Raw genomic sequence first — 23,125 nt, 5'->3', positions numbered from 1 at the left:
ACATTCATAGTGATCTCATTTGTTTACTGTCATTTTAAAAGAAATATCATAAAAATAACTACTATGAATATGTAAATTACTGCAGTGCAGATTCGTTTTCAATTTGATGGTAAAGAAATCATTCGAAACATTTGCAAATATCTGTGCCACAAGTTGTAGAGCTCACTATCTTGTGTTCCAGCCTGACAACTCATGAACTTGTGGAGGTATGCATGCTAAAAAAACAAATGTTCAATGAAAGAGAAATGCGGCTGTAAATTGGAGAAAAACCTCCCTTGTGGTAGGTAATCACTGGTAGCTCATACAGTGCTCTTTGTAAAGCCGTAGGCCTACTTCCAAAAAACACCTCACCACGCTGTCGGCTCCAAATGGCGTACCTGGTCCTTGAATCGTGCAAAAGTAGTGTTTATGATTTCCTCACGACGTCAAAATGGTTTACAGAGAGTATTTAACAAATGTCATACGTGCATCCAAAGTTTCTCCCCGTCTGTTTTGAATCAAAGCCATCGAGGCTGTACAGTTGGTGGAAAATGCTCTCGACTTGGCTGGGACCTGCAGTGCTCTTTTTGTCTGTGTGAAATGAAGCATAATTGAATAAATATGTCATGTAGAAAGCGTGTTTAGATGGCAGACAAGGCGCTGTAAACATTCGGGTCTTACTGACTGTCAAACTGCCAGGGGAGGAGAGAGTTAACCTCCGACTACGAAGTCATGGGTCAAAACACAACATGAGCTTGGTGCAGATTGGTCTGTGTCATGATACCATAAAGTAATCAGTATCATCTTTCATTGGAACCTGCTATGTTTTTGTTAACTATGATACATGCAACAATGTAACTGCATTAATTAAGATTTAAGCTCCACTGATTATTAACAGGCTGAATACTACTGTGTGTACTTAGAAGCGCCTCCCTTTGCTTTCTTTTATTTCAATTCACAATGGCAGATACAAAATAAGGAGACAAGAACAGTTCCCTTAAAATTAGATTTAGTTCATTATTTTTAAAGATTAATTTTGTCATTTTTGCTTTTATTTGATAGTTGAAAGTGCAGAGAGAGACAGGAAACAGGGTAAGACACCTAACGAAGTTACAAAATCTAACCTTGGATGTTGCATACATCTTGACAAGAAGGCCAAACACTCAGTAAGTTCGTTTTGGGATGAAGCACGACTGTCATTATAAACTCTGTATTTGAAAAAACACACGCTCCATCAGCAGTGACTCCTGTCTGTCTCCAGCTCTTATCAGTGTGGAGTCTAGACTTAACCTTGTTTACCATGTTTACTATGCATCCAGGACTGTCTAAATGTGTTCACAAAATTATGTTTGTCTGTGTGTGTCTGTGTGTGCCTTTCATGAAGCATTTAGTAGAAGGAGACTGTGGATGATGCGGACTACACGGTCCAGGTCACATGTTAAGGGACATGTACAGGTCACATCTCTACAGAGATGTACTTGATGAAGTAGAGATGTGTGTCTAGGGGTCGACATGCCTTGAATGCTCCAAAGAAGATCTAAAAGGGGCTTTGTGAAGTGCTTTGGGGGTTTCAGAGAAGTAAATCAATCTCAACTTGTTATATGGACTGCTGGAATGGCCTGTTGTGGGTTTTATTTTGTCATTTCCTTCTACCTCTTCGTGCAAACTCTGTTAATGGCTGCAGCATTTGAAAGAGCAGACAGTCCTTTCTGTAACAGTAGTCCAAAAAAGATAAAATATCATGATTTTGAACTGGCACTCAATGATCCATTCTCATGAAAATTTACAATACTCGTGTAGAGAACCTGAGCTGCTCAGGTTTGTGCTGTAACCTTAACTTCACTTCACTGTTGCACTCCATCTTTCTCCAAGTCTCTGTATACTTTTGTCACTTTGCCAAACTAGCCCAAACATCCTTACGAACAAGTATAAGCTTTGTTGGAGCCTTTCCATCCCCCGGCTCTAATCCCTCTAAAAGCTCAGACAGCCCTCTCTAATGTAAACATATTGTGATTTGTACTGTGTGTGGCACTAGTTGGGAAACCAGCATTACCTTATCTTGATTATTGTCCTTCTGCAGCGCGCAATTAATTGGAAAAGAAATCCTAAACTCTTCCAAAAAACAACAACAATCAAACAAAGTCGGGAGTAGTGGGAGAAGACTGGACTGGACGTAAATCACATTCTAGGAAGGACGAAGAAAATTCTCCGGCTTCTGCCCTGGCTCCAGTCACAGACAGCTGTGAGAGTTACAGAGCCGATTTTGGAGTTTTTCTTGACCATTTTCCAGACTCAAAGTGGCCTTAAGTTCCTGCTCTCTGATTCCAAGAAGATAGGCAACGTTTTGAGAACACTGTATCATAAAACCTTGCATATAATCTATCAAGTCCTTCTGTCTTATGGTAAACTTATACCCTCTACGTTATTGAAAAAATAACAGATTGTTCTTAAGGGATAGTTTTGTGCTCTGTACAATATGTTAAAGCCAGATTCTGTTGAGAAGCATTTAAAGACCCATTTGGATAAGACAAGGAAACTGCACAAATTTAAATAAGCTGTGCTAATGCATTTTCTTAATGTTTGGGGATTTAACATGTTAGTTTTGTGGCAGTGGTTTGGAAAATGTGCTAGATTTGTGCTAAAAAGCTGCTTTTGAGCGGGGTCAGCAGTTACCTTAAACATATAAAGTTTATTCTCTGCAAAGAACAATCCTGCCTGAATTCATGCATGTCAGGCCACAATAATTACATTTAAATCACTGCTGGTGATTAATTGATAGAGTAATAATAATAATGTCAAGGTAAAAACTTATTAAAGAAAAGCCATTCAATCATAAGTCCGCTCTATGACCCACTGTGCTGTACAAACTGTCCAAATGTGAGTCGAAGGCAGGTCACAGTGGTTGTGTGAGAAGGTATGATGAGGTGTTGAACAATATGGCATCCGTCGCAGGATGTGCTTCTGTTCCGCTGGAGTCAAAAGTCAAAGCCTTGTTATCTTCGTGGGACAACACTTCTGCGCAACAATAAACAGGAAGCAGTTGATCCAGAAGTGCAACGTGAGGGAGGACTTATCTCCCCTAACGTACTTGACCTTCTCATCTTCCTCTTCCTTCTGGAGTCACTGACATACACTTTACAGGCTGAGCCAAGGTTCGAACGTCCAATAACACACGCACCACACACGTATACACATAAACAAAAGAGGAACTGTTGTCACATAAAGCTGCAAATTTTATATGGGAGGCGCCCGAGATGATAGGGTAACGGAAGGGAGTGTGTGTGTGTCATGTTTGTTCTGGAGTTTTAAAATCCAGTCCAGAACATTAACCTTCGGCATGCAAAGACGGATCCGATTAGACAAAAATGCATAATGTAATAAATTATCTTTGAGCAAAAGCCTTTTTTTTTTGTCAGCCTCTAAACACACACACACACACACACACACACACACACACACACACACACACACACACACACACAGACTCACTATCAATCTGTCATTCACTCCAAATATGGAATCATGGTGATCTGTGTGGCACATTAATGGCACAATGTCGTAACAGTGCAACACATCTGGTTCACAACACCCACTAAATCTGTCCCCCTTTTTCGCTGCTTTATGTGTGTGGTGAGTGAGGGAGCGTGGTGTGTAGAGGTGCGACTCGCACTTTCCCACGATGCTGTGCATCAGCGGGCCGGGAGCAGGGAAGGAAGCAGAGGGGATGGAATGCTGAATGCCAAACACACACACACATACACACAAACACACAAAGGTGCGCACACACACACACACACACACACACACACACACACACACACACACACACACACACATTCAGGAAACTCCTGTGCCCATAGTACAGAAGCTGGCCAGTAGATGGGCTTATACAGGAAGTTCTCAGCTTTGGCTACTTCCTGTTTGCTAGACGCTCGTATTAGACGCACATTGTGAGGCCTTTTAACAGCTATTCACTAAGTGTAATAGACCAGTATGAGAGTATTGGAACTAGTATTCTATAGTTGCTAGAGCTGATAGCATTCTCTACACATTTTAGTAACAATGACATTTCAACTTTCCCACTTTTTTTTGTACATGGAATATTCCCTGCTGGCAAAATTGTTGGATATAACCACACAACACTGCACAGCTGACACAGCTATCATGCATACAGTAGATTTTGTATTTTTACTTTTAGAAAAGAGGACAGTTTTCTCGAAAAGAGTTTTTACCAATATGTTAAGCTTGTGTTTCATCATAGCTAAGATTTTATAACATACCAGTCGGCAAGCCCCTAAACAGTTTCCTCACAGCGTAAACAATCTCAGTTCTTAAAACGAGGCCGTCCTGATTTAGTGGTTCTGCCTGCTTAGCAGATTTGCTTTGAAACAATAAAACATTCCGATAGCAGGAGGGAGGGAAGTGTAATGGAGAGATAAATTAGTGAGGAGGGTAAGAGTGTGACAAGAGTACAGAGGAGGAGGATGCAGCCTGCAGGTATTGTGTTGATAGGATATTCTAGTCATGCTAAGAAAGAGAGCAAGAAGTGGTGAGAAGAGAGGAAAGGGGTTGAAGGGGGGGTCATCGCAAAAGGAGTCTTAAGTGAAGGGATGCACGGTGTAAGTAGCCAAAACACCTTTTGGATAATAGATCATTGACACTGATATTTAAACCAGCTTCCATGAGTTTTGAAACGATTTCCTTGGACCTAATCCCTTTGGCAAAATGATGATCTGCATCTTGTGGTGGACTAGTAGGATTACTGTACTTTACAGAACTGTGATAATGCCTTGTTTCCAATTAGAATGAGACAAACGGAAAAAAACAACAGGATAACACCTGGTAAGTTATATTTATAAGAGATATAAGAGAGAAGTGAGTGCAATGAGCTTCCCACCAAAGCAAGAGAACCTCAGATGGATTCTGAGGTCGAACACATAAATTTCTCCCATCACACAAAACCTGGAAGCTCGTCAGAGGAACTGTTAAATCTCCTGCTCTGATATCAGCCTGTATTTAAGGACAGGGAGAGAGTAAGGGGCATTACAACTTGAAGTATAAAACCTTGACTGCTGCTTTCCTGTTTTCTGTCTGTAGCTGAAGATCACTGCTCGAAAAGGCCAAAGTAATGACCCTCGCTGTTAGACGTATAAAATAAGTTTCTCAGCAACTGTTTAGCTAATACTGGGAGGCCTTGTTCAGGTGAAGCTTGCCAAGTGGAAGTAGGCCAGCTTCTAAACTTATAACAGTTCAGTCAGAGAAAGACAAGTTTTAACATTTCTTTCAACTCTAAGCACATTATGGAGATGACGTAATTCAAGATAACGCTGAAATATGAGGCTCAGAATTAGTGGAAATCTTGGCTGAGTGAAAAGAGGATTTAGTGATGGATTTGGGAAAATACTGTATATAGCAGGTATTCTCTGGGTGAGTGGCTGCCACGATGATATCTCAACTTTAAACATTTTATTTCAGACATAATTTCCGTTTGGATGTGGAACATTATGTGTGAGTTCATTCTGCAAAGCTCCCGGGATGCACCGTCGCTCAGAGCTCCTAATAACAATGCCCTTTTTCCTGCTCTGTCATCCCTTGTTCTATTTATCCTCATGTTCTATCACCAAAATAGTCCAAAAGCTGCACACGTCCACAAAACCCACATAAACAATGCACATGTAAAAGCATCGCAAAAGCTAAAAAAGCTGCCGGTCCGGAGGAAACCACACATAACCAACAGGAAATATGGTGCCAACACCCAACAAATGGAAGTACAGATTTTTTTTTTCTTCTGTTGGCAGAGCAAAATCAGTTCTCCCAGAGATTTACATTCAATACGTCTTATCCCTATATGCTTAACTCTTGGACCCCTTTTAGTGACATCTGCAGAAATGCACAACGTAGAAGCTTTGAAAGAACAGCCAAAGTCATTGGGCTGGTGTGTGGTTGCATGGAAGGCAGATTGGACTCGGAGTAAAGGAGGCTATAGTAATCTCCCTAAGAATACCCTGCAGGCACAGATGAGATGAAACATACAACTGTATTTGTTGCAAGCAGCAAAGGAGGGCATTGGAGAAGGAATAAAAGACAGACAAAAGCCAGTGAAGGGGGCTGTAGTGTCACCATTTCAATGTAACTTTTGTCTGGGATTTTTAAAATGTGGCATTCTCCAAGAGGGATTTCTCTCATGAAAATAAAACTTTCAATTGAACATAAAAAAAATATTTTATAACGTACTTCTCCCACAAGAGTCCCCCTTGAATGAAATCTTCATCAAAGGCAGGCTGTGCTATTTTGATATTTTGGCCATGAGAGAGGAAGGTTTGATTGAGTCACCACGCTTTCCTCTCTTAGCTCAGAGTCACTGGGCTGTAGAGCTGTGACCTCATCCCATCCTGCTACACAGGAAAGGTGGATCAGATGGCTGGGGCTGACACCTGCGTGGACACGGGGTCATATAGTGTAAGGTTGAAAGAGAAAGAGACGGAGAATGAGTGACAAAAATAAGAAAGTTAATGTATGCGCCGTGCTGCAGATATGAACTTGTGTTTCAGGAAAGAGACTGAATCCAGTGAGATGAAGTGATAAACGTTGAATGAAATAAGACATGGTGGAAATAGACACATTAAGCTCTTTCTAGGGATGAAGCTGCCAGGATATACGGAACTAGGATATTGTGTTACTTGCCAGCCGAGGAATCATTTCATATTTTCCAGAGGATTTTCTCTCAGAGGAAGAATACTTGTTATGTTACAGTTTTCTTTCAAGTGTTGAAATCTAAAAATTAGTTTCAGTCCACTGCACATGCAAACATGCCAATTTGGTTAATTTACTGCTTTGATTCACATCAGAGGCGTCGCAGTCCTGCGGTCAATCGAGTGTGTGTGTGTGTTTGTATAGGAGAGGAGAGAAAAGCCCCGCCAGTAAGACCAACCATACAGCCAACATAGACAGGCCCCTCCATTAGCTTCTAACGATGCATTTCCAAATGACCTCACAGCTACTAGTTGTAAACTGCACACCACCATGTCACACTTATTTCTGCGTTGTGTTCATGAAATCCAAGATAATCAAAATCAGTATAGAATAGCAGATGATTAAACAGCCAGATTAAGTCATTTCTGCTGGGATTCTGGGAATTTACAGTTCTTCGACTGCTGGTTTAATCAGTTCCGGTATGAATGCTTGGAATAAATACTATAAAGGCTTATCTAAGGTTTGACATAAGATAAATTTGGGAGGTGTGTGAGAGGTTTGAAATGTGGAGCGGGGTTATCATGGTCAGGCTTTGGATTTTGAGGTTAGAGGGAGGAACTGACAAAGAGAATAGACACAGGAGCCTAATAAATCCTTTGACCATACTCCACGTTTTTTGATGTATGCATGTACGTTGTGTGTGTATGTGTGTTTGTGCTTAATGTAGAGGCAGAGAGAGATTTTACATTTCTAAAAGGGTGTGCAGCAGTGATATAAATCTTGCACTCCATCTCCTCCATCGTGGGGAGCCTCACCAAAAGTGTCACTCCTCAGCCATCTGCTCCTGATTAAAGCTGTGTAATTGCAACTCTGTGGCAAGTGTTCACAGAACAAGATCGATGCAGTCACATACTCGAACACATGCGATACTTTTGCACAGACACACACATACACACACACACACACACACACACACACACGGACAAATGTAGACTCTAAGGACAAGGACAGAGAGGAAATGTGAGCTGTGGAGTTCTAAAGGGACTCTGGGGACTAGTTTCAACAGAAAATGATGTATTTATTGGTTTGTTTATCTATCATTCATTCATTTTAGTTGTGGTGTCTGCTGAGACAAATATATTCATTTCATTTTTCAGACCATTTTCAAATAGACTGATGGGTCTGTAAAAAAAACACTTACTATTCCCAAACTAATCAGGACTTTGTGCCTTTTACGCTGTCAGGTCTTGCCTCCTAACAGCCCTTTTCACATGCAGCAAATATTTCCAAATGCATGTACTGTCCTCATAACTCACATCCAACAGGGGCAAGGCATAATCACCTGATGGATCCTTTTCTATCTCTGCTATAAATTGCATCTTTCATGTTAACCCTTTGGTATGTTTTCTGAGAAATGCAAGCGTATCTGGGGCCCAGCGTTCAGTCAGGAGGTGAGAACCAAAGGGTGAAAATAAGTTGGATGGATAATGGATGAAATGGTAATCTTATCTAACAGATGTCATCATCCTGAGAAGTAATGTTAAACTTGCTATGATAAAAAAACCAGGATCATGATATTTATGATGCTGATTGTCAATGAGAATTACATAGTTGGTTTCTTTCTTAGAGAGAAAGAGAAAGAATTTTACAATTCAGAAAATGAACTCAGTTTAAATTATTGGGTTTTAGAAAAGAATATCTTCATGGCTTTAAATAGCTCAGCGGATGAAATTGTACTAACGGCAGACTTTTTTTAAAAAGTGGAAAAAGTGGAATTTTCCAAACAATGTGCCAAACAAATTCAAGTCAGATTGCTATTTTCTGCTGTGATTGTCACTGTGAATGTCCCCACTGCTGCTAAATTTATGATGCTTATATAGGAAACCAAGAATGTTTTGTACTCTGTAATTAAAGGAATTTCAATTGTAGGGAGGTAGGCTAGAATACAGACTACACCAAAAAAATCTTCCCAATTACTGTAAGAGAATAAATATTATTAGTTCTTGTATGTTGACACGTTTAATTTTAGGAGAACAGCATGTATAACAGCCCCTAAAATCAGTCTTTAGCTTACTTCTTCCGTTGCAGAGGTTGCACGTGACACTAATTTCTGCCATGACTGCAGGCTTGGTCCTCAATTGCCCACTTTCACAATTAAGGTAAACAGTTTGTTTTTTATAGATCATTGCTTTTTGCATTCAGTTTTTGATGTTAAATGGGTCTCTCAAGAGTTAAATCATGGTCATCAGGTCACGGTCAATGTGGTAAATGTACACACTTAGCAGTAAAAGTGTAAATGTACCATTTCCTCCTGCTGACTGCTACATACACACTCAAAGGGCAGACAGGCTCCCAAAGCGAGAGGGGATGAATTGATTGCTGCTCACTGGTTCCATCAGCCACCGCTCCTCCTGTACACACCCCCTCCCCGTGTTCACACCTCCCACATCCACACCATCTCTCCCTCCTCCGCATCTCCTCCCGCTCGCTCTGCTTCAGTGATGCAGGTGGAGGCTTGACCTAAAATCTGGGGTGATGAATGACTCCCATCTTGCTGATGCTAGCAGTCCATGTGTGTGTGTGTGTGTGGGTGTGTCTGAACCTCAGCCCTGCCCCGTCTGCTGCTATTCCTCTCTCAGGTTGAGCATTTATATCCAGATATCTAAAACCTTATGCATAGTTAAGCAAAGGCTATCACTGATTTCTCAAAATTTAATTTGCCTGTATTTGCCTATTTAAGTTTTGTCATGTTACAGTATTAAAACCCCCTATATGAAAATAAAATAAGGACTATGTCATAAAATGTGCGGTTGACAAACTTTTTGCATAAACATACAGGATTATGGCCATTTATATACAAATTTCATGCAACATTAAGCCATATGCTTTGTTTTCGGTACCACATACTTGAAATCTGAATGATAAATAGGCTACAAAGGCACAAATTTGTATAAAAATCAGACAAAACACATATTTTAAGTTCAGAGTTACAGCCACACATCCAAAATTATTTCATTAAAAACATTCTTGCTCTTACCATTCTCTAGTAAATATAAAATATTGAAATAAAATACACATTTTCTTCAGTGTTTTTAGTGATTCTGTGATATTAGCAGGGTGTCCCTCTAAATCGTCATCAATCATATCATAATTTTAAGTCTTCACTTAAGGGTAGAACAGAAATGATGCTTTTTTAATGAGTCATTTTTATGCATAATGTGCCAAGCTGAGCTAAACTGCTGTTTGATGCTGCATATGTGCGCTCCTTTGTCTCACCGACTACTTCCACTGAACGGAGCTTGGGGGCACCAAAGTCTGCTCTCCAATCTCCTCTCTCCGCTCACTCCCTACCGTATTCCACAGCCTCCCTCTATTTCGTCCCCCCTTTTGTGTAGCTACCCGAATAAATTAGCAGCCCAAGTCTGTGAGGGGAGGAGGAGGAGGAGGAGGAGGAGGAGGAGGGCATGGAGAAGAGTAGGGGGGCTGGGCCTTGTGGCGGAGGAGTCGGCTTTCAGTCTGTGAGGTGCACGGTCCCCTGAAGCGGCTCCGTCTCAGCAGCACATACACACACACGCACACGCGCGCACACGTACACACACACACACACACACACACACACACCGTGTCTGAGTGACTGGATGCTGAGAGAGAGAGAGAGAGAGAGAGAGAGAGAGGGGAGAGAAACGTTTACGATTAGCGATAGACCGGGTAGAGCACTGCAGGGCTACAGACGGCTCCTTTTCTGCAGCAAAAACCCGTAGCCAGCTGATCCAAACGCGCTCACCTGACAAGGGGAACGGAGACGCAAGAATATTCTTCACTGGAGGAGTAACGCAAGATACCGGTCCAGTGGATTAGACTATCTGTGGAATTGGCTCAACTGTCATTTTTTGTGGATATTATGTAAAAAAAAAAAGAAGAAAAAAAAAAACAACAACCAAAAAACAGTCCAGCTGGCCAGCACGGCTCCATTCAAGATTTTGTCCCGGTGGATTGTCTGTAGTTGGGGAATTGGAAACCCGTTTGTATAGGCCTACTAATCAGGTTTTTGGAGAGGATATCCAGAGCGCACATCCAGAGCTGCGGAGTGGGTCAGATGAATGTAAGTGACAGCTCCTTTATCCTCATCCTCTGTGTGCTTATTGATACATCTGATCAGTAAGGGATAAAGGTGCAGAAATAAGCTGGGTGGAAGCTTCTGGTGCTCCGTCTAGAGGGGTGCACCCAAGCATCTGCACCTTGCATGCATGAGCTGGTAGCTGGTCAGGCTACTGTGATGTGGAGGGGTGGGGGGGTGGGGGGGATCAGAGAGACGCGCTACAATAGTAGATCAGTGGATCATGGTGATGCAGCATATTGATTATTGATCTCCATTCACAGCCAAACCAGCTAAACAGCCAGAATGGAAAAAAGAAATGAGTGGAGACCCCTTTTAAATAACTATATGCTAAACATGAAAGGGATCCATATGAAGGTTATAGTCTAATAGGCCAGAATTGAGGCTTTTTATGTTTTATGGAACAATTTAATAACGGTAAGTCAGTGGTTTCTTCCCCAGGGCTGCCAACTTAGAGCTAATACACTTTGTTTTGGAGGGAGGACAGAACCACTTAATGGGAAACACAATGAAGTGCACATAGTGGGCCAGCATACTTTGGAATATTTCCTGACGAGACCAGTATTAGTGTGACAGTGCAGGGCTGTAGAAAAACTAAAAGATGTGGCTAGTGGAGAGAACACGCAGTACTGCGGTGTACCTTTGAGCAAGGCACTTAGATCATTAGCTACAGTGGGGCCTGCTTTGCTGATGGTGGTGTAGGTTTCCTCTTTGCTGTATGATTATAACAGAACCAAAAGATCGCAGAGGGTCTTTCCAAATAGAAAATAGAGACAGTGTAACTCCTTAAACGTACTGAAATCAGGATTCTAAGAGGATAGTTTTGCTTTACAGCAAATAGATTTGGACACAATTATATTCTATTTCGAACATGAGGTGTATTTATAGTAGCTATTTATGTCTGTATATGTTTACATGGCCAAAAGCTAAAAATGGGCATGTATAAGCACCTAACCACAATAGTTATTCTAGTCATATCTGGTGTCCACTGGCATCCACAGCTCCTGGTTTTCTGCTGTAAGGAGGGATACAGATCTTTGCATTATTACACTATCCACTTACACGGTCCCGTTTGCTCCAGCACGGCAGTATACTGGCCTCAGCCTCTGGTCTGCCTACAACCAGTGAGGGTTTGGTTTCTTGCAGAGTGATTAGGCGTGCAGCAAGACATTTTCTAACAGGAACCATATGGATATCTGTTGGTGCGGCTGCAACCAAGTAGAGCCTATGTTTGTACAAACAACTTATGATTACTTGCATCAGCTGCTTAGAGGAACAGGTTCTCTTTTACAGGAGCAGGACTGGAAAAAAAAACCCAAGATACTTTTCACAGTTGTGGCAATTAAGACATTTCAAGGGAGTCTTGGATTAATCCATGAAGTCATCATGAAAAGTTTCAGAGGATAGAATGAGTGGCCTTCCAATGTTGAATGAAGGCTAGGACTTAATGTTTTTTAGGTGCTCACTTTTTCCCTGACCTCCCTGTGAAAGATGTTTTTTATTCATGTTCTTTTAATTATCAAGGTCTGTGATCCTGAATGTTACTGTTTCCATCACTACTTGTGTTTTTTGTCTATTACAAGCATGTCAAGGCAGAGAGGTCTATTCATTCAGTTCAGTATCAAGTCTTTTTGTGGAGCTTATCAACAAAGTAAACAGTTATTCATTAATTTTATTTGTAAGGGACCATGTACAGTGTTAAACATAGATGTTACCATTTAATGTACTGTACCAGAGTGAGTTTTTAGCTAATTTTCAGCTGCAGTCCCTTCAGCAGGTCACAACTAATAAATATAACAACACAAACAGTGCAAAGCAAAACACACATACGACACATAATACAAAGGAACACACGATAGCACATCACATACACCCACATTATCAACTAGAAATGATAAATGTAAGCTCGTCAAATTGAAAGCAAAACTGTTTGTGTTCATGAGAAGACCATGAGATAAAATGTAGAGTCAGTGGTTACAGAGCTGAGTAGCTTTTAGCAGACTTTTTAAATTTGGTTTTAAAAGTACTGATGGAGCTGCAGCTCTTCATGTTGTCAGGTAGGGTGTTCCACTGAGTTGTAGCTTTCACAGAGAGTGCTGAAAATGGTACAGTACAATCTCTTATAGAGAATTTTCTTGAGGATTTTATAGAATTCACTGAATGAAAATACACAGTCACATAACGGAGGAGGTGCCAACCTATTTAAAGTTTTATAAACCAGGAACAAATTTGAATATGATCTAAAATTCTCAAAGTTCAGTAAATTGTATTTTTTTCACTATCTTACAGTGATGATAATACATTGGCTTTCTCTCCAGAGTTTTTAAAGTTTGTGTATATAAGGACTCTAGAGGTTTTACGGCTGTTTCTCCAGCCTGCCCCCAACATGTAATGCAATAGGACATATGGGAAAATATCATAGCATGCATAAATATCTTGCACTTCATGTGGTTGTGTGCAGCTGAATGTGTAGAGGATGATACTGACTCTGCCAGGGTCAGGGGTTTAATTCTCCTCAGGGCTGTGCTCAAAATACATGCACTTCATAGCATCATACATGCAATTCAGCATCTGCTGAGAGACATTAAATTACATTTTTTAGGGGAGATGACTGGATGGCACCTATCATCCTCAAACCCCCCATCCCCTTCATTGTATATTGGATTATTTGGGGTGCCTATTGGAGGCATCATGTCATCCCACATGACTTGGCTTCTGCCTCTTGAATCTTGAAGTCTTACGTGTGCAGCAGGGTCCAGTCTGGCATGCAGTCAAATATTTGTAAATCCACGCTTTAAACTTCCATCAATTTGTCAGTTTTCAAGATGAAATGTAATACCACCACAGTCTTTACGGATCTTTTTTGTTTATTATGATGGTATTACTTTAGGGAAAGTACAAGTTGAGGCTTTTATTCTTTTGCAAATTTCAAGCAATTTTGAGAGTTTACTTTAAACTCTGGAGATATACAGTGTAATCAAATTACACATTTGCCACCCACATTGTCATTGAAATCCTGCTTGTACTGTATGCACTGTTGTCCTCTTTGTGGGTCTCATAAAACCCACATAAGAAGAAAAAAAAATCATTTTAACCCCCCTCTCACCAAATTAAGTGTTAAAAATATGAAATACATAGGCAGTGCATGTAAAATATTGCATAGAAAACTATAGGGAGTGAAGGCTTTTGTGTAGTATCTGCTTCTGCTCATCAACTCAAATCATGGGGTGACAGAAAACAAAACAAAACAAAACAAAAAAAACCCAGAGAGCATCCTTCCACCCAAATGTTGCAACTCAAACAAAAATTGTATCCCAGATCTGTTTCTTCCTGGGTTTTGTTTTTTATGCATGGGAAGTCAGTGAGTACAAATATCGGAAAGTGACTCAGAGGCTCCTTCTCCCACTTTCTGCTTGTCTCTCTCTCTCTTTCTCTCACACACACACACGCAAGGATACACACAACATACATTCCCCCACAAGCCTAATCTTACCTCACTCAATTATGTGCCTAACTGTAACCTGTACCCCAGCCCAACACCAAATCCTAACTCTTAACATCAAATCCTATAAATGCTAAATTAGCTCCTTTTAAAAACAGGGAGAGGCAAAATAACCATTTGTCCTCACGACTATAGAAATACATCACACACACACACACTTACCATGGTGTTGAATGGGCAGCAGATGACAGCCAACAAAAAACTGAAGTAACATAAATAAGATTGTTTTCCTCTTCCCTGGCTCCACAAGTAGCTAGTGGAAATATTTACTCTCCGTCTTTCACTCACTACACGCTGATGATGCTCGGGGTCTGTGTTGGTGTTTTTATTTACCCGCTTAGACATAACATAAACCAAAAGACTCAATATTTAGATGATATCATGTAATTTCAGTTTATCAGGCAGCATGTGAACTGTAACCAGCGTTAAGCTGCAGTATTGCGTGAGGAAAGAGCTTCGGTTTCCTGGAAAGTCGCTTCTCTTTGCATCATCCATCCACGAGAAGACAGGGCAGTTATTAATAGTTTTACTAGTAGAGTCAGAAAATAAGATTCCCATTGATAAGGAATCTCCTTTTGCTTATTGCTCCACATTTCATTAACTTAACCCCCCGGGGGGACCTCTTGGTTGCCATGGCAGCTACGATCACTAAGTCTGCCATCTTGCTGTGATTATAATCGTGAAATTCAATTACACCATTGCACAATTTGAGTTGTGTGTGTGTGTGCTTAAGTGTAGGGAAAGTGGTATCGCAGTGATGTTAAAATCCAGCTGTTTCAGTGTCATGACTGCATTACACTGGTTTAAAACTATGTAGCAGAACTTTCAGTATAGTGGTGCATTGGTGGAAATGTTTCAGTAAGTATGAGAAAAAAACGTGCACCAAGTTGTAATTTCATCATTTTTATTTTAGCTGACCACCCACAGAAAATGAATTCCCAGTTTCCAAGCAGTTACCACTCTGTTAACTCCTCATTCTTGTTGCTACAATTTGGGAGATAATTTTTATGAAATATGAGGTTCTACTGACTAATATTTTGCAGGTTGAAGCACTCAAGGTGGAACTTTTTTGGGAATCTAAAAAAATCATAATGTGTGGTTGTAGAAAAGGATTGTATCTTAAATAAAGTCTAGCACAGTAAATCAAACCCTGATACATAATCGCACACAGTCCTTCCTCATCTCTGCGCGGAGATTTCATTGAGGTCAGCCGTCTTCTGTGCTATTGGAGAAAAAGGTACCGGCATTGTACTTTTTACAGCTCGGACTGAAGCAGTTTTTGTGAGAGTGTATTGTATTCTTTCCCCCCCCGAAGACCCCACCTTCCTCCATGCAGTATGAAGACCTGTCTATCTGCTGCTCTGGAGAAGATATTAATGTATGACTGAGTCAGCCAATCAAAGGAAATGACTGGACTCTCCTGTCAAAAGTGGAGTGATTGACTAGCTGGAGCTTTGAGACGGTGCAATTCCATTTTTGTTTGTTCTGAGGCCCAGTTCTGAAGTAACTGCCTTTATCGTTATTCATGGTCTTTGTCCAGGCAGTAGGGCTCAATCAGGTCAACTGAATAGGAAAGACTACAGGCACTGGCCAAATTATTAAAAAAAAAACATGTTTCCACCGCAGGACAGTAGGTGCCGTCCGCAAAGCTGTAGGAAGTCTGATTTTGATTTTGAACTAGCTCCGCTGCCCTTTAAAAATACCAAGTTTCAAATGTCATGATTTGCTACAGTGCAATTTTCAAATTTGACAACAAACGTTGATCCAAACTGGCCAGCGTAGCCAGGCCAGTCTGTAGCTGGCTCGTGTTTAGGATCTGGGATAATGACTGCTGGGAATTGGTTGTTATATTCCTGGAGGAAGCTGCAGATGGAAGTCCTCTAAATCCCGGTGTTGTCTCGAGTTTCCCCGTCCTGCGTTTCACCGCCGTGGGTTGGACCTGTGACACTGGCTCCCGAATGCCAAAGTGTGCCTACACCGTTGGAACTCTGGGTTTCTTGTTATGGCAGAAAACGAATGGAAGAAGTGTCTCCGTTTCCGTGCACGCACGTGGGCAAGCAAGTGTGTGGCCTTAAGATATACATGTGAGGGTGATAGAGATATCTAGAGATATATTTCATTAAATGATTAATCATCAGTCAATAAAATGCCAAAAACTAGTGAAAAATACTCCTCATAACTTCCCAAATCTTCATTTGGTGCGACCAACTGTCCAAAGCCCAATTACAAGCGTATAAAACACAGCAAATCTTCACATTTGACACACGAGAACCAACAGATGTTTGGCATATCTGCTTGAGGGGACGACTGGTGCAGGCATATATAGAGTAGAGTATACTGTATGCACACATGTGTCCGAATAAGGTGATGTATTAATTTTATCAGTAACATGAAGAGATAAATGTGGGAATGGTTCTGAGCAAAGATGAATGAAATGTGGTAACTGCTGCCCATCTGGGTGCTTGATGGATGAGAAGTGTCTAAGCTGTGAGGCAAGCCGACTGAGTAGAGACAGGAAGAGAGAGCCTGTCTGTGTAGTGTCTCATGTGTTTTTAATGAAGTAAGTGAGATGATCTGAGCTTCTGGTAACTTCAAACACTCGCAGCGAGCTGAGAGCTGCATGTAGGGCAGCACAGCTCAGGTGGTGCAACGTGTTATGCAAGTTAAGGGATTCAGAGACTGGATATGTGTGGGTGGTGATGAGGGGGGGGTTTGGCTTGAAAAAAGTTCTTTTTTCGTTTCTTGATATCTTTGATATCTTAGAAATTGAAAGGAGTAACCTACAAGAATATCAAAGATGTCACTCTGTGTTGTTTTCAATTGCTGTTTCTGTCTGAGAATCAAGGCACCACTGATCAATTCATACTCATCCATCACATATCTGGCTTTTTATCAGGATTTCTCTTTTGATCATTATTAACCAATCAGCACTGATGGCTGTTTAACACCGCTGAGCAAATTAAAACAAAGACAGACAGACTTAATTCCCCAGGCTTACCGCAAGAAATATAACGGTGTAACATGATACAAAGGCATTCTCTTGCTGAACAGCTGTCGCCGCGCCACTAACCAGGGAGTAGATTCGGAATTTAATAACTAATAAGCCAAGGCACTCTTCCATATTGTGAGTGAGAGATGTATAATTACAGATTTAGATACTTTCCCAGATCTACCAGCCTTAGAAGAATAACCAAAGTCCCAGTCTCTCCCAGTGAAATAATACCCATAATGCTTCTCTTAGGAAGATACTATACTGACCCCTTTTGATGGAAAAGTCTTCAGCAAATAATTTTATCACTTTTATTAATATTTATGTGTTTTTTTAAACAATAACATGATGTGGTATGACTTTGTGCCTTATTATTTCATTGGTTGGGATGCCCAAAGTGATTAAAAATGTGTGCTCGCCTGTGTGTGTGTATGTGTGTGTTTAAATTACAAAATGGATCTTTGGTTTCCCTTCTCCGGACTGTGTTTTGGCTATCAGCTGAGTGTTTTGTCTTTGTACTTTTCCTCTGTTAGTTCATTAATGAATGCTGTGATTCTTCTGATGTGATGTTGTGTGTGTTGTGTAGTCATCACACTGTGGGGACAAATGTCTGTTTATACTGCCAATGTGGGGACTCACTTCCCATATGGTTAGAAAGAAATCAGTCCCCACAAAGTTAAACATTGATTTAAAAGTTTTTTAGGCTGAGACTTGGTAAGGGTTGGGGTTAAGCATTTAAGGTTAAGGTAGCCCTCCTGGGAGTTGATGTAAGTCAATACACTGTTCTTACAAGTGTGTGTTGGTATCAGCGCTACACAATCATCCACAGAAATCCAACAAGTCATTTGGTAAATATTGCAATTGAAATCTTAATTGCAGTATAATCAACTCTAGAGTGGAATGTGATTATTGCATTTATCATGATTCAAGCACCAGGCATACACCGCAGCACACACTCACACATGCACATTGTCTAATAATACCACTATTAGCAAAATCCTGCAAAAAAAACAACCGATAGATAAGCATATCCATGTGTGTGTGCGATGCATACCGCACGTTGTAGCACAATGTGAAGCCAAATGGAGCTATTAAGTGCCTGTTTGTACGTTTTAGTACCTTCCACATTCAACACCGATAAGAATATTTCCTGATGTTTAATTACTTCCAGTCAATGTTCTGTTTTTCACTACAGATGATTGAAATGGTGTTATTTCACAGATTGATCTCAAAAGTTATAAGGGTATTTATCTCAGTTTCACTAGCAAGGTAATAATGTTTGACAGAGAGTCATGGACATGGTTCAGCTCGTCAGCTCGCCCGTATGGGATGTTAAACATGTTCTGATGGGGAGGGGTGATGAGTGATGGTAGATGGCAGCTGCAGCTTCACCTTCAGGGACATCTCCGCACACCATCCTTTTTTTGTTTTTTTGGCTCAGTTCTTCTACTTTTTGTTTTGTTTTATCATCTCACTCTTTCTTGCCCTTGTGTGTTTTGAATTTCTCCCCTCTCTTTCCTTATCTATCTAGATTTATTTTAAAGGCACAAAGGCACACACACATAGCAAACACACAAAACTCACAGCGCATTCACTTTGCAGCATGACCTTGCAGGTTAAGAGGTTAGTGAATCACCTCTCGCTGTCTTTCCACTTGCTCTGCTGCTTCACTGATGGTTCAAAGGGTACGTTATTTATGTGTGTGCATGTGGGTCTGTGTACATGTCTGTGTGTGTGTGTGTGTGTGTGTCAGCGCTCACTCAGACTGAGTTTTACTTACTCGTGTTTCTGCCTCTGTCACAATGCCAGTATTTTTTGGGGGAAATCCAGGATCAAACTTTTCGTCCTCATCCCTCATCTCTCTCACTGTATCATTCTTTTTCTCCTTCTGGCTTGTCGGGCAGTAGAATCTAGGACGTTTTGTCACAGGGGACCTTGTGCAGTTTGTAAGTGTGTCTTACTGTGTTCTAGCTTGCCAGCCTTTGTTTGAATAAATAAACAAATCTTGAGTCATCACACCAACTTTGAATTGTCATGCTGCTGCTGCTGCTGCTGCAACAACAGAGATCTTCAGCAGTTGTTTTTCCCCCAGTTAATATCCCCATGGAGTCGAGTAGGAATGTTAGTGGAGAGAAGAACAATTCAAATGCAACATACATATCTTAAAGTTCTGTTTCAGCCGTATGGTGAATTGAGAATGATTTAAAACCTTGTAATAGTGCCACAGAACAGATTAGTCAAATATAGTGCATAGGTTTATACTTACCACTTACCTTACGCACTTGATTCTTTTTATTTTTTACTGTTGATGGTTTTCTTACATATTAAGACTAAAAATTTACTATTTCTATTAAATAATAACGTAAATAGCACTGACCCAGAAATGAGGGCACAATGCACATCCAGGCTTGGCCTTTTATGGCGTAAAGTAAAGCAAAACTTTTAAAAAACAATTCAGAAGTTAAACCTAATTTTCTTCGCATCGTTTCACATCCAAATGAGAGTATGAAGCCAAACTATGAAAAATTATCTCACTTTCCAAATACTTTCGGATTGGAACAAAAATTCCTTGATCAAAGCTGGTGTCTTCTATTTTATTCTTTTCTATACTACTCTTCAGCAGAACAAAGATTGAGAACAAAGATTGAAAACAAACTTGATCCTCAATCTCTCGGCCGCAGTACGGCTCCTGGCACAGATGCGCTCTCTCACTGTGAACTGACTTGTCTTCGTAATGACGTGCCTCCCCTCCCCCCCTCACCCTCTGCAGCCTCAATGATGTCACTGACATCGACATTTATGTAGGAAATAAGTAATAAAATAAAACTCCAGAGCGACATTTCATGGACAGGATTAAAAACAAGGGCCTTCTCAGACTTGAGGTAAACTAAGAAAAATGTTACAGCTTGGTCTCTATCTACAGTGAAATGCCAAAGTTTGTAAACACTGACATAGAACAAGAAAAAATAAGATAGAAATCAAAAGATGTACTGTAAGAAATGATCAGATTTGAAAAACAATGTATTAAAAGAAACGTGATGATAGATCAACTGGATGAGATTTGAACTTCAGGTCAGCTTTACCAACTTCTCTTTCACTTTCCCTTTCTTACAATATTTATTTGTGGCTGGATTAATTGTCACTCTGTATCAGATCAACACAACTGAGCTACAGGGAAGAGTAGCCAAGGAATTGACTCTCACCTCATCATAATTAATTCAAACTTACTCACATAGATTCAACCAGTCTTATAGATTCGCTTTTACAGGTTGTGAGAGCTTCTATGGCTGCAGGCTTCCCTCCAGTGAGATAACCCAGTTGTGCGACATGGTCATGAACACTCTCAACGCGTAGTAGTATTAATATTGATTGTGCTTCTGTACAGCACGTGCATGTATATTTCAGTGTGTGTGTAACTGTCCAGACTGTGGTCATCTGGCTGTCTGAGAGCTGTAATACTTTAGAATCACCGGATCGAGGTCGATTCCTTTTTAATTGAGTCGCCTATGGAAATAAATTGAAACTGATATCCTCTTTCAGTATGGACTCTTAAATAGGCGAAAAAGTAAAAGGGGATCTGAGGGAACATGTGTATGTGCATAAATGGTGACTCAAATACACACACACACACACACACACACATGCTCACAGTACTAGTGACAGCTGGGGTTGGAAACGGGACGTCTATGTTCAGAGATCCGGGGAAAGGGAACTCAAAGGGAGACAGGGGTCATAGTTGTCATCCCCCTAAACACACACACAACCCAAACGACATGAAAACTGAGATGCAAAGCATTCCTCCATCCTCTACCCCCCCACCACGCCAGACTCTCCGCCCTCCCTCCCTCCCTCCCTCTTCTCACAAAGCTTTTTTACCACTGTAGACCGCTGCAGCCTGTTTCACCACAACCTGGCCTAACCTTTCATTCTCTGTGATTTAAAGATTTGATGTTGTTCCAGCCACCCTGTAATTGTACACTTGCTGAAAAAGAAAACCTTTTACACCTCAAATACAACAATCCAGTATCTTAACACCACATAGTGCGTGACATGGGTTGCATGAAAGCTGTTGCAAGATGTGAAGACTCCCATAAATATGACTTTATTATGACTTTTTTGAGTATGCAACATGAAGGTTGTATCCAGTGTCTTGCTTCATTTTGACAGTGTTTCCATATTTTCTTTCCCCTGTCTGACTTTACTGTCAATCACAGGGTCTGGCCAATGTTTGTTCTGGGTGACACAGAAGCAGTTACAGTTGCTGGAAGTGTCTTCAGGCAATTCCAGACCTCTTAACCGCTGAGGATGCAACCAGCATGTCCATGTGCTGTTCCATCAAAGCACAGGTTGCACTAGAGGCGGTCTGGAGTGGCCATTTTTTACTTCGAACTTTGTGACTTTGAGCCCTGTTTAGCTTGGCCACGGGTAGCGATGGCGTGCCCAACTAGATCTGCTAAATCCATTAGAGGGGATGGACGGAGGGATGGAGGAGGGGTGGCCGTGGGAGGGATAGGGAGATATAGAGGCCTGTTTGGAATTGGCACTGCATGAGGAAAAGCTATTCCTCACAACTGAGATAAACACACTCACACACATCCTCATACACATACTGTACTGCTTCAAACAGTCACATCCTATAGAAAACACTGGTTTTCTATTATATGGTAACAGCACTTAAGAGTGGAGGCCCATGTATTTGAGGCTTTGAGGCTTGTGCACAGCAAAGGCAGATTATGGGGGTGCAATGCCAGATATAATGTGGCTGAGACTGCATGGAGCCCTCCGGGTCTGCCCTGCCTGTCAATGTGGTCGCACAGAGATGATGTCACTGCTCGCCTGCACACATGTTCTGCAGGCATGCAAAAACACAGACATGGAATCAACCAGGCAGACAAAGTTGTTCTTTGCTGTATTTTACATATTTTATGAACAATTTTTGAATTTTAGATGAATTTAGAGAGATTCTTGATTCTCAGGAACTATTGGAAACATAGTTTATCATAATTGCTAGAATGTTTTAAAGAGAGCCACTAGAGGGAGTGAATCAGGTGGTTGTCTTTTACTCAACTGGCCATCTGTTAAAGCCAGTATCCTTTCAGCATGAGCTATATTTTAGCCCTTGCTCTCCCCATTCCTCATCAGCCTATGTTTTCCAGGGTAAACACGAGTGTATTAGAGTGCACGTCAAAGGGGAGATGATGTCATGGGCCGACCGCTCATTAACTGTGACAGATTGCAGCCGTGCGATCTGTTCATCAATATAACCTTTCACTGACGCTAAACTGAAGCAATGAGGGAGAGAGGACGTAAAAAGACACAAATAGTGAACGAACTCATGCACATTTTGGACATCCAAACCCTTTCTGACTGTATATTTCAATCACAAGTTTCTCCTACACAGTTCAGTGGTCCCCAAAGACAATAAGGCCAGCAAGCCAAAGCAAACTGTAATCACTCCTCAAAATGTAACTTTTTTCAATTGTGTCTTGGATCCACTCTTTCCATCTGTCTGCTTTGTTCTTCTTCTGTTTCTCCCTCATGTTCTCAATGGTTGCATTATGGTACTGGGGGTTCATTTCGTCAGAGTGGCGTCTCCAAAGACCTGAGCTCTCGCTCTGCGTTTCCCTCTGAGCAGTAGAAGGGCTTCTTTTCATCATCACACCCCTAATTGTCTCACAGACTTCTCCTTTCAACTTCCCACTGTTCCTCTTTTGCTCAGTCTCATAGACACAAACACCCACAAACACAAACAAAACAAAAGAAGGGTGTGTACTGAATGCAGACTGTGCGCAGTCTTAGCTCGGCTTCCCCCTTTGTGTAGGAGTGCAGCAACTGTCCAGGGCGG

The 23,125-nt window shown here is 41.1% G+C and overlaps 1 protein-coding gene across 1 annotated transcript in view; it reads left to right on the top strand.

Moving 5' to 3' along the window:
• Positions 1 to 10,294: 10,294 nt before the first annotated feature.
• Positions 10,295 to 23,125, top strand: part of LOC121910219 (protocadherin-16-like) — an 87,089-nt gene continuing 74,258 nt past the window's right edge. Inside the window, exon 1 of the mRNA XM_042431312.1 lies at positions 10,295 to 10,774. The gene's annotated coding sequence lies outside the window, so the exon portion shown is untranslated. The remainder of the gene's footprint in view (positions 10,775 to 23,125) is intronic.

The sequence above is a fragment of the Thunnus maccoyii genome, chromosome 13, assembly GCF_910596095.1.
Source record: "Thunnus maccoyii chromosome 13, fThuMac1.1, whole genome shotgun sequence".
Taxonomy (NCBI): Eukaryota; Metazoa; Chordata; class Actinopteri; order Scombriformes; family Scombridae; genus Thunnus; species Thunnus maccoyii.
Note: the sequence above shows the minus strand (reverse complement) of the source record. Positions and strands in the feature narration are given on the sequence as shown.